We start from the raw sequence: 9,288 nt of genomic DNA on the forward strand, positions 1-9,288 counted from the left end.
CCTCTTGCTTGCTTGCCCTTCATCCCAGTCTCATCGCGCGCAGTGGCTCAGTGCCTCCGAGTTGGCGCGCAAAGCAGAAGGACGAGGGTTCAACACCCACTCAGGTCGCTCATAATTGATTCTCGAAAAACGTGCCGAGGGAGTATGAGACATCACCAGCTGTGTTAATAGTAAACAGTCATCAAAAATCGAAAAATATTTTTCAAAAAAATCAAATATTTTGCATTAGTCGTTACAGCTTATGCGGATTATCTCTGGTAGCGCACGCTTAGCTCTCACAGCTGACGCCTTGGCTCTTACAGGTCAGCCATTTGCTGTCACGCTGCCAGCTAACTAATTACCTACCACAGCTTACTTATTTTTTTCCGTGCAATCCAGTTGTCACAAGGAATCTAAATCGGCCCTCTCGAAAATGAACCACGTTGTTAGTTTTGCTCACCAAACGGGGAGGAACAACTTTTGTACATAAGTTCGATGTGTCTTTTTACTTGATCGCCTTGTGCACGTCTTCATTAGATACACATTTTTATATAAGGAGGTGCAATTTGTACCTAGACTTTAGGTATAAATGTTTCATTTTGTCAAAATTGCATCATCTTTAGATGTGCACAAGAACACACATGCTAATGCATTGTGTGGTACTGCCAACCATAGGTCTGGTGGATTCCGCGTCGTCCGACACCACAGAGGGACGCCCTGGAATCGCATCGGACTCTACGGGGCTGCTGCCACAGCACTGGCGAGCAGCATACCAGGCAAGCGGTGCCATACCAGCCACGCAACCACCGACTGTCAACAACGGCTGTCGAAAGCGATGTAATAACCCAAAGTCGAGTCTCGATGTACACATTGTGTCCAGTTCCACACCCCTCGCCCAAAGTTCACTGTAAAAAATTCTAAAAACAACAAAAAAAAACAACATCAAATTGTCATATTTTTTGCCGAATATTTTCAAAAACAAAAATTTACTTAAATCGACATTTAGGTTTTAAACTGCGACCATGACATGTTCGATGATGAAGCTGCTGGCTGCCACGGTGGGGAGCAGCGGGCGGGGTGGCCCTCGAAAAACTTACCTCCCGAGCAGACGGGTGCGGCGGCCAAGTCGGGCGTCTCGCCGCGCTGCGCAGAGCGGTGGTGTAGAGGCCCGGCCGGGCGGCCCCGGGCCTCCCGCAGCCGCAGTGCCAATACTCGTCGCTAATTGCGGCGCAGAGCAGCACAGGACGACGGGCGAGCCACAAACTTCTGAAAAACAATTCCGTACACCTCGAGGAAAACTGGGAATTCCAACCCGCCAAAGCGGTGGCGGTGCGGCAGCGGAGAGTTTGCAAGGTTTCGCCCCGCCGGGGCGCCTGGCTCTGGCTCAGACAACACTCGCCTCCCTTCCTCTCCGACCGAACTGGCCGCGGCTTCCACAAATACCTCCCGCGAACCGAAGAGCGCGCGCAACCGTGTGGCAGCGGCTCGGCTCGGGGGCGGGCGTCTTACTCAAGGTAATTAAAGCTGGGCCAGCCTCCTGCCGGACGCCGAACAAGCCTCGCCACTCACCGCACGGAGAAAAAAAAAATCACCGGAACTAATACATAGGCATGATTGGCAAAATTTTACGGGACAGTCAAGATATTTGCTGTGCCAACAAAGACCAAAGAATTAGATGTCAGGGACAAGAGTTAGTTGCTACACAGTTGCCATTCTATCCTCTAGGCCTTCATCATAAAAGGGTGCAGCTATGCAGTCTCGGTAGATGAGACGATGCTTTTAGTTGGCGAACGGAATTTACCTCCCGCGGGTCAAGTTACTTAGCAACAAAATAACGGACAGAAGAGGAAGTTTTCCTGCAGAACCGGAAGGGGTGGTGCACACGACTCGGCGGGGCCGTGCTGCCCATTTTTCACGAAAGGTCAGTAAAAGGTTTGGAAAGACAGTGAGTGGGTCTGTTGTAGCAGTGAAGGAAGCGCGCGTGCGAGGCTTGAGAGAGAGAAAGGGAGAGAGAGAGAGAGGGAGAGAGAGAGAGAGAGAGACCGTGACCCGCACGATACGACAAGAGTGAGCAACGACCTCCCGCGGATGGCGTGGCGTGCAGCTCCGCTCCGTCCCTAGCGATAGCCCGCCAGGGCCCTGCGCAGGCCCGCCATGGCCCGAGCGGGACCGGAGCGTTTTCCAAGTTGATTGCCTCCTCTCAGGAAGAGGGACGCCCCACGGCCCCCGCTCTGCCGGCTGCCTCCGCCCGGCCCGCCGAGGCCCGCCTAGTCTTACCTGTCTCCTCGCAAGTCTTCCTTCTAATCGCCTCGGCCGACGGCGAGCGCTCGGAGGATACCGGCTGCTCTGTTCGATGTATCCTTTCTGTGCCCCGGCCCGAACGCCAACGCGGCCCCAGATGCACGACCTCGGCTCCTCCTTGGCCCGCCCCGCCACCACCGGCGTCCTCCGGGGGGCCCTCGCATGTCAACTTGTCCGGCAGCGGGCCGCAGGGCCACACCTCAAGCAGCGCGTTGCAAGTTTTATGACCTGGGCTGCTGTGGACTCGTCCCGCGGCGGCTCATCTGGACCACGGCGCCTGCGAAGTCCGGGGTAGGCCGACCCGCAAGACACCCACGCCGCACGACGGCCTACCTCACGGGCGCCCGACCGCTCGCGCGTCGGGGGTCCTCGATCCTCACCGGCAAGGAAAGTAACTGCGCATTAGAACTGAGACGATAGGTTTGGGCTTTACTTGTCCCACATGTCTTTTGCCCTAAAATAAACCCTGAGATGGTGTATTTCTGAAAAATACCACGATGATCAATAATATAAAGGTTTTTCTAGGCAAGTTGGTAAATGTTTTGAGCTTTGAAAATATTGTGAAAAAGTTTCTGTCAAATTTGGTTGTTTTTAATGAAATTTTTCTTTTATTCTCTTCGGCAATGAAGACTGTAGCTAGACCCTAGCATGTCTGTATAGTTCCGTTTGCTTTGCTGGGCAAAACAGTGACCACGGTCGGTCTTACCTCTGCGTCCATAGTGCCTGGGATCCTCGTTCTGTCCATCGGCTATCCTCGAAGTCGCCACTGCGTTCTACTGGCGAGGAAATAGGCGACCCTGTCCTCCTGTTCCAAGCGATGGCTGCTCGTGTTCCAGTCGAGTCGAATCACAGTCGAAGCAGGCCGCAGCCGCAGTCTGTCCCAGTGATTGATACTGCCCCCGTGGCGGGGTCGAGCCGGAAGCCAAAGCCGATGGACGGGAAACGTTGGTGGGGATCTGGCCGGAATGAGCGACACTGTGAATCTGAGGTGAGCGGCAAACCATGCAAAACCTGACAGAATAGTGATTGTGTCGGCTGAAATTAATTAGTTACCACTCTGACATTTAAAGTGTTCAACAGCAGCGTGTCGCATACTTGCACCCGTTTTAATGAACATTTTATTACTTGCAAATTACGAGGTGCACAGCAACTGGCCGTCTGAAAAACTGACCTTCCCGCGCTGAACTGACCGCAACCACTTGGTAGCGCTAGTGTTCAGTGCCGCGCAACTGGAGAGCAGATGTTTCGATGAATTGTTATTAGCAATCGGGGACAATGCGTAAATTCGTGCAGTATTACAATCGTTGTGAGTCAAAGATAGAGTCATAAATTGATTGCATCAGATTAATGATTTGCAAAACCTAAAATAAACTTCAAGGTGATGTACTTGATAGTATTATCGAAGTGAAAGGGACAGCTAAGAAAGCAGTACATATATAGAATTTTTTCAAATAATCGTCACTATTATTATAGAATAGGTCGGAACCCATAGTCGATGGGCTCTTCCCAGAATCTCGCGATGTCCTCCTGCTCCTTTCCTTCACTGGCCGTTCTCACAGCCTCCCACCACGCGCTTGTCCCCTCAAATTGTTTCTCCTCCAATTCAAACAATTCTGGATCTGTGAGAAAGAAAAGTACAGTATAAGGATTACAATTTTTAATCTATTATACTAAACGACAAAGTGGTCTGAAAGAACACATTCAAAGGATTTTTTTTCCATTAGATTTTGATTGAACGCACAAATTAGATTGGGTTATTTTAGAGTGAAGAAGTATTGAAAATAACAAGTTTTTTCGTCAACTAAGATTACAAGCTGTTTGTTGTGGTAAAGAATCGAACTGTTCGTAACTTCACGGTTTGATGATGACAATTTAGAAGGTTAGATATAGTTTGTGTCTAAGTCGAAGTCCGTTAAGAAATTCAAGCGCTCCGGATCGTTCTTTCGATGTAACGAGGAGTTTGTTTAAGAAAATCAACAGGACGTTTTGTCGTTACACGATTTAAATTCCCCCAGCTTTGTCGTCCTCGTCCTGCCAGCAGCCCCAGGCTCCGGCCCTGGTGCCGGCAGCGACCCGCTCATCGAGAGGCGCCCAAGGGGTCCTTTACCATGGTAAAATGCATAAATTCAAGCGTACACTGATATTTTTTCTGTTTTTGCTTGATTTTTCTGTTCTGTTATTTTTCGACTTTTTATGATTATTTCTGATTTTTCCTGGGTATTCCCTGGTCTGTTTCTGGATTGTTTCTTACTTTTTTGGAGGTTGTACACTGAATTTTTTGAGTGAAGTACCCCTAGGCGGCGCCCCGCCGCCGCTGGCGGCACGGCGAGGCGCTTCATGGAAATCCGACAATTACCGGCGCGAACGACGACGAGACGCTGCAGATATTGGGCGGCGCCTCACCTGCTCCTTGACTCGCCGAATAAAAATGAGCGGGGGCTGCGGCGCTCCTCCTCGGGGCCTTGCAGAACCAGGGTCTCCAGGGCCTCCACTCAAGACAGGCGGGGCGGCGGAAGCGGCAGCTCAGTCCGGCGGCCAGCCGGCCAGGCCAGCATTATACCGGGGGCGTGGCGGGGCGTGGCGGGGCGTGGCGGGCTGAGCCGCCACCGCCGCTGCTGCAACCCCGCCGCGGCCATTCTCATGGAAATGCCAGCAGTCCAGGATTGAATAACTTCCCGGGGGCCCCGCTGGGCCGCCTCGGCTGCACCTGGCCGGACTAAGAGCCGCGCACACCCAACCTCCCTTTTCAACCACACTATCCCACCCCAAGCGCCCCCCTACCTTCCAAGTCGGGGGCGACACGACGACGCTGTGCACAGGGGACCTTCCCTGCTGCCGTCTAATTCTTTTGTGACAAATTCATTTCGCCCCGAGCAGCGGATTCATGAGTTCGCACCCCGCGCTCCTTTCTGTGTGCTATTCACCTGCCGCTGCTGCCGGTGTACGGCGGCGTGCGGACAGTCACAGTACGGCGCAAGCGAAAGGGAGATGCAATAAGCTCGATTTCCACGCGGAAAGAATTAAAGTATGAAACGTCGGGAAAAAAAAGGGAGACGGTGATACAAGAGCTCCAGAGTACGGCGGTGACGCGCGCGGGAGCTCAGCAGCGCTCCTGAGCGTCAGATCCGAGCCGATATAAGACACTCGATGGGTCGCGCCGCGGTGGTGGTCCCCACTACTAAAGGGGGGGATCAGGAAAGGGAGCGGGATCAGCAGAGCGGGGAGCGGGAGCAGAGGAGCGGCGACAGCCGGGGATAAATTGAGCGGAGAGGACCCGCCGCGCCCGCCCCGCGTGTCTCTTCATCATTTCACATCATGACGGATGTGAGATGCAGCATCAGCTCCCCCCCGGCCCGGCCCGGCCCGCCCCACTCCACCCCACCCCAGCCCCACCGCGCATTTCGTAGCGCGGATCAGCGCGCGTGTGTTCTCAATTCTGAGTGAGGCGGGGCGGGGCGGGGTGGTGGGGCCGTACCCTCTCCAAGCGGGCGACCCGCGCGGCACACGCATTCAATTCCTTCATCCCTTTACATGTCAGGGGCCTTCAGCTGCCGTCGTGACATTAATTTTTCTCAGACATCGAACATACACTCTACACACACACACACACACTTTGCGCGGGCGTTGGCAGCGTTTCTTGGAGAAGCATAGTAGGATAGGGGAGCGCGAGGTGGGTTGAGAATGTCACACACCCTGTAGGTGTGTGAATTCCAATTCGCAGACATGTACGAGGAAAGGTGCACGGTCAAAACTACGTCTGACTTTTTGAGGAAAACGGGAAAACCTCATATTTGAGGATTTATGGATTTACCTCGGACTTTCGCACACTTCCTTGGCTCCTTCCTTTGCTCGCTGTCACGTAAACGCCCAATTACCTGACAGCGGGGGAAAGGTAGCTGGAACCACGCGGCAAACTTCCGCACCAGTGACACAGCATAGGTAGGAGAAGGAAAACGAGGCAGAGGGAAGGGCTGCTCGCTGCAGCAGCACGCGGAGTGCGATGCGGTTTCGCAGGGCATAAGCGCCGCCGCCGCCGCCGCTGCCGTGGCGTCCAGATCCGTTCGTCACGGCAAACGGCCGATGAAACTCGCAGTGCGCGCGGCGCGCCATCTCTTCGATATGGGGGTGATAAAAGTTGTGCGGCCGCCGCCGCCGCTGCAGGAATCTAAATCTCCGCGCGCGCAGCGGGGCGGGCCCTGGCGGGGCAGCTCGACGGGAGGCGATGAGATATCGCCTGGGCCGCAGGCAGCCGCAGGCCACACAACACTTGCGGGGGACGACGCATAAAACACCGCAGCAGCCGGGCCAAGAATTACAATTCCTCCTCCCGAGCAACGCCCCGCCACCGCCCCGCCAGCACCCCACTCCTCCCCGCCAGTAAGCATCCGTGCCGATCCAAGGCATCGAGGGGACCACTACTACTGCCACTCTCGACAGCCGTTGTGCGCGACGCCCAGAGCGGTTTTGATTTTAATAATCTTCTGATGAAAAATATCTTATTTTATCGGCGCGAAGATGGACGCAGAAATCACGTCCAGAGCCAGCGGCAAGAGGAGACTTGGACTATTAGCCCAGTCGAGCCCAGCAATGTGCATTTTATTTGAGTTAAAATGTACACACAGAAAAATACTTTTCTTGATTCAAGTACATTGCTACTTGGGATAAATTTTGCTTTTGCACCAAAGCGGTTTTGATATTTTACAAAATCATAAAGCAATTTTCTTCACCCTAACATAACATTTTCTTGTTTAAGAGGAAACTTGAACTTGGGTCTGTACTTGGAACGAGAGAAGATTTTTGCAGGTATAGATAATAAGGCATAAACGAAAAGAAAACAAATGTGTCTTCTTTTTACCTGTGAAGCATATTTTTAAACTCCTCCCTTAAATTGTGCAATGTCAACCCAGTCAACAACTAAGAGGAAACTTGATCTTGGGTCTGTACTTGGAACGAGAGAAGATTTTTGCAGGTATAGATAATAAGGCATAAACGAAAAGAAAACAAATGTGTCTTCTTTTTACCTGTGAAGCATATTTTTAAACTCCTCCCTTAAATTGTGCAATGTCAACCCAGTCAACAACTAACGAAATTCGATGACAAACTTTCTCTATACTTTTAAGTAGCAGTAATAAAGATAATCTATGAGATAATAGGGGAGGGGTGATGTTCCAATTTTTTACTTTAATTGTTTGGTTCTACTTTGCTGCTTATAGAAGTTTTTCATCTACTTACAAAAATGTCAGCAGTCGGCTGATGGTGTTGAAGTATAATCTGCTGCTGATCTCGTCGAGTAAGAGGCATCCTCACTCCCCTCTTCTTTAACAGCAGTGTGGAAGAAAACAAGCCATCCGCCCTTAAAAACTTTGTCCTCGGAATAACGCTGAGTGCCTGCAAGTGGCCATGCAGCGGCGGCAGCAGCAGCAGCAGCAGCAGCAGCAGCATCAGGAGCCGCAGCACGGCGGGTGCTAAGCTGCTAAGTGCTCCCGACCATACAGGGCCGCTATCTCGGGTGTGGATGAGAAGGGCGGGGCACCACCGCGGTTAGCACCCGCCGTCGGCGGAGCCTCGCGTTGACATCGAGTTTACCTTTGCGTCCATCTGCAGAGCACCTAACCTAAAAACAAAAAGTCAACATGAAAAAAAAAACAACAACAAGCAAACCACCTCTTATTCCTCCGCCGTCTTCTTGGCCCCTTGCGAGTCCACCGGGTGACACGAAACGGAGCGTAAAAGGAGATAAGCGGTTGGATTGCAGTGCGCCGCTCCGCAGGCTCTGCCGCGTACCCCCCCCCCCCCCCCTCTCCACCCCGCTCTCCTGTGGGAGGCACAGATGCCCCGAGACAAGGACACCCGCAGCTCAGCCAACGCGCGGCGGTTGCGCCTGAAATTATACAAGGAGAATTCCGCTGGGGCCATCGAGGAGATGAGAGCTCAGGGACATTTACCTTGAGAGATTGGCAAAGACCGTCGTCCTGGCCCGACCCGCCAAGCAGGGCTCGGTACACACTACGTCGGCGGAGCGCGGAGGGGAAGGACCACCAGGACCCACCGAAGGGATTGCCTCAGAGGCAACGCTGTTTCTCCCGTGCGCCGAAACTCACTTGAAAATGAATAGAAAAACCAAATTAAACCACGACAGTGCGTGATGAGAATAGGACAGACACGCGGACAGACAGCAAGACAGAGTTGGTCGGATGATATCAGAAGCGTAAGAAGTTACGAGGCTTTCAAAACTGAGTAAAAATGAAACTGGAAGAGCACCAGGGTTTTATCTGAGAAATTTCTTGGTTGTGCGGGAACGTTTCTGTACACATCCAGCCCCAAGGAAATTTGGTCGTAAGACTGGATGAAAAAGTGTTTTACCCAATTTGTTTAGTTTTAGGAACAAATTTGCATCGGGCCAATGGATGTGGCACAAAAAAGTCCCTGTAAATGGAACAAACTTGTTCCTTCACAAATAGTGGTTCGTAACTTGCGCACTCTAAAAATCACACTGAAAGTCAGGTGTAACACTTGCTACGTTATGTAACAAAATTAGTTTTGTTGATTGGAAATATAGAGCTATGTTTCCCGAGCATATTTGGCAGTGTAACAGCTGTCACGTATTTGATTTTATCCAACATTTGTTGCATACACAACACTATGTAACAACGGTAACGTAAGATTATGAATGTGACAACTGTTATACACGTACACATACGTGTTGTTACATAGAGTAACTTTCAGTGACACGGGCGTCGTTAAGTGCATTATCACTTTCTCCTCAGTTTTCAGTTTGTTCGGACCGTGCACCGATTTTCTGAAAGCGACTTGTTGGCCGGAGCTTCTCCCGGGAGCTTCAAGTCCGCCCCCGCCCCGTCCTGCCCAGCGGCCCGGGTCGGCCCGGCCCGGCCCAGGTTGACGGCGGGTCGTCAATCTTACAAGTTGGGGGCCGCGACGCGCGAGGCGAGGGTGCCGGAGCCCGGCCCGGCACAAAGGCTCGGGGAAGGAAGCCGGTCAGGAGATAAG

At 52.3% G+C, this 9,288-nt stretch overlaps 1 long non-coding RNA gene across 1 annotated transcript; it reads right to left on the reverse strand.

The window, feature by feature from the left end:
* Positions 1–1,068: 1,068 nt before the first annotated feature.
* Positions 1,069–8,374, reverse strand: LOC127749290 (uncharacterized). Its single transcript, XR_008011059.1, has 5 exons — positions 8,226–8,374; positions 7,513–7,894; positions 2,987–3,236; positions 2,257–2,675; positions 1,069–1,245 (listed from the first exon to the last, which is right to left on the reverse strand). It is a non-coding gene; the product is annotated as an uncharacterized LOC127749290 (long non-coding RNA).
* Positions 8,375–9,288: the final 914 nt, after the last annotated feature.

This window comes from Frankliniella occidentalis, unplaced genomic scaffold, assembly GCF_000697945.3.
Source record: "Frankliniella occidentalis isolate FOCC.00 unplaced genomic scaffold, Focc_3.1 Scaffold43, whole genome shotgun sequence".
Taxonomy (NCBI): Eukaryota; Metazoa; Arthropoda; class Insecta; order Thysanoptera; family Thripidae; genus Frankliniella; species Frankliniella occidentalis.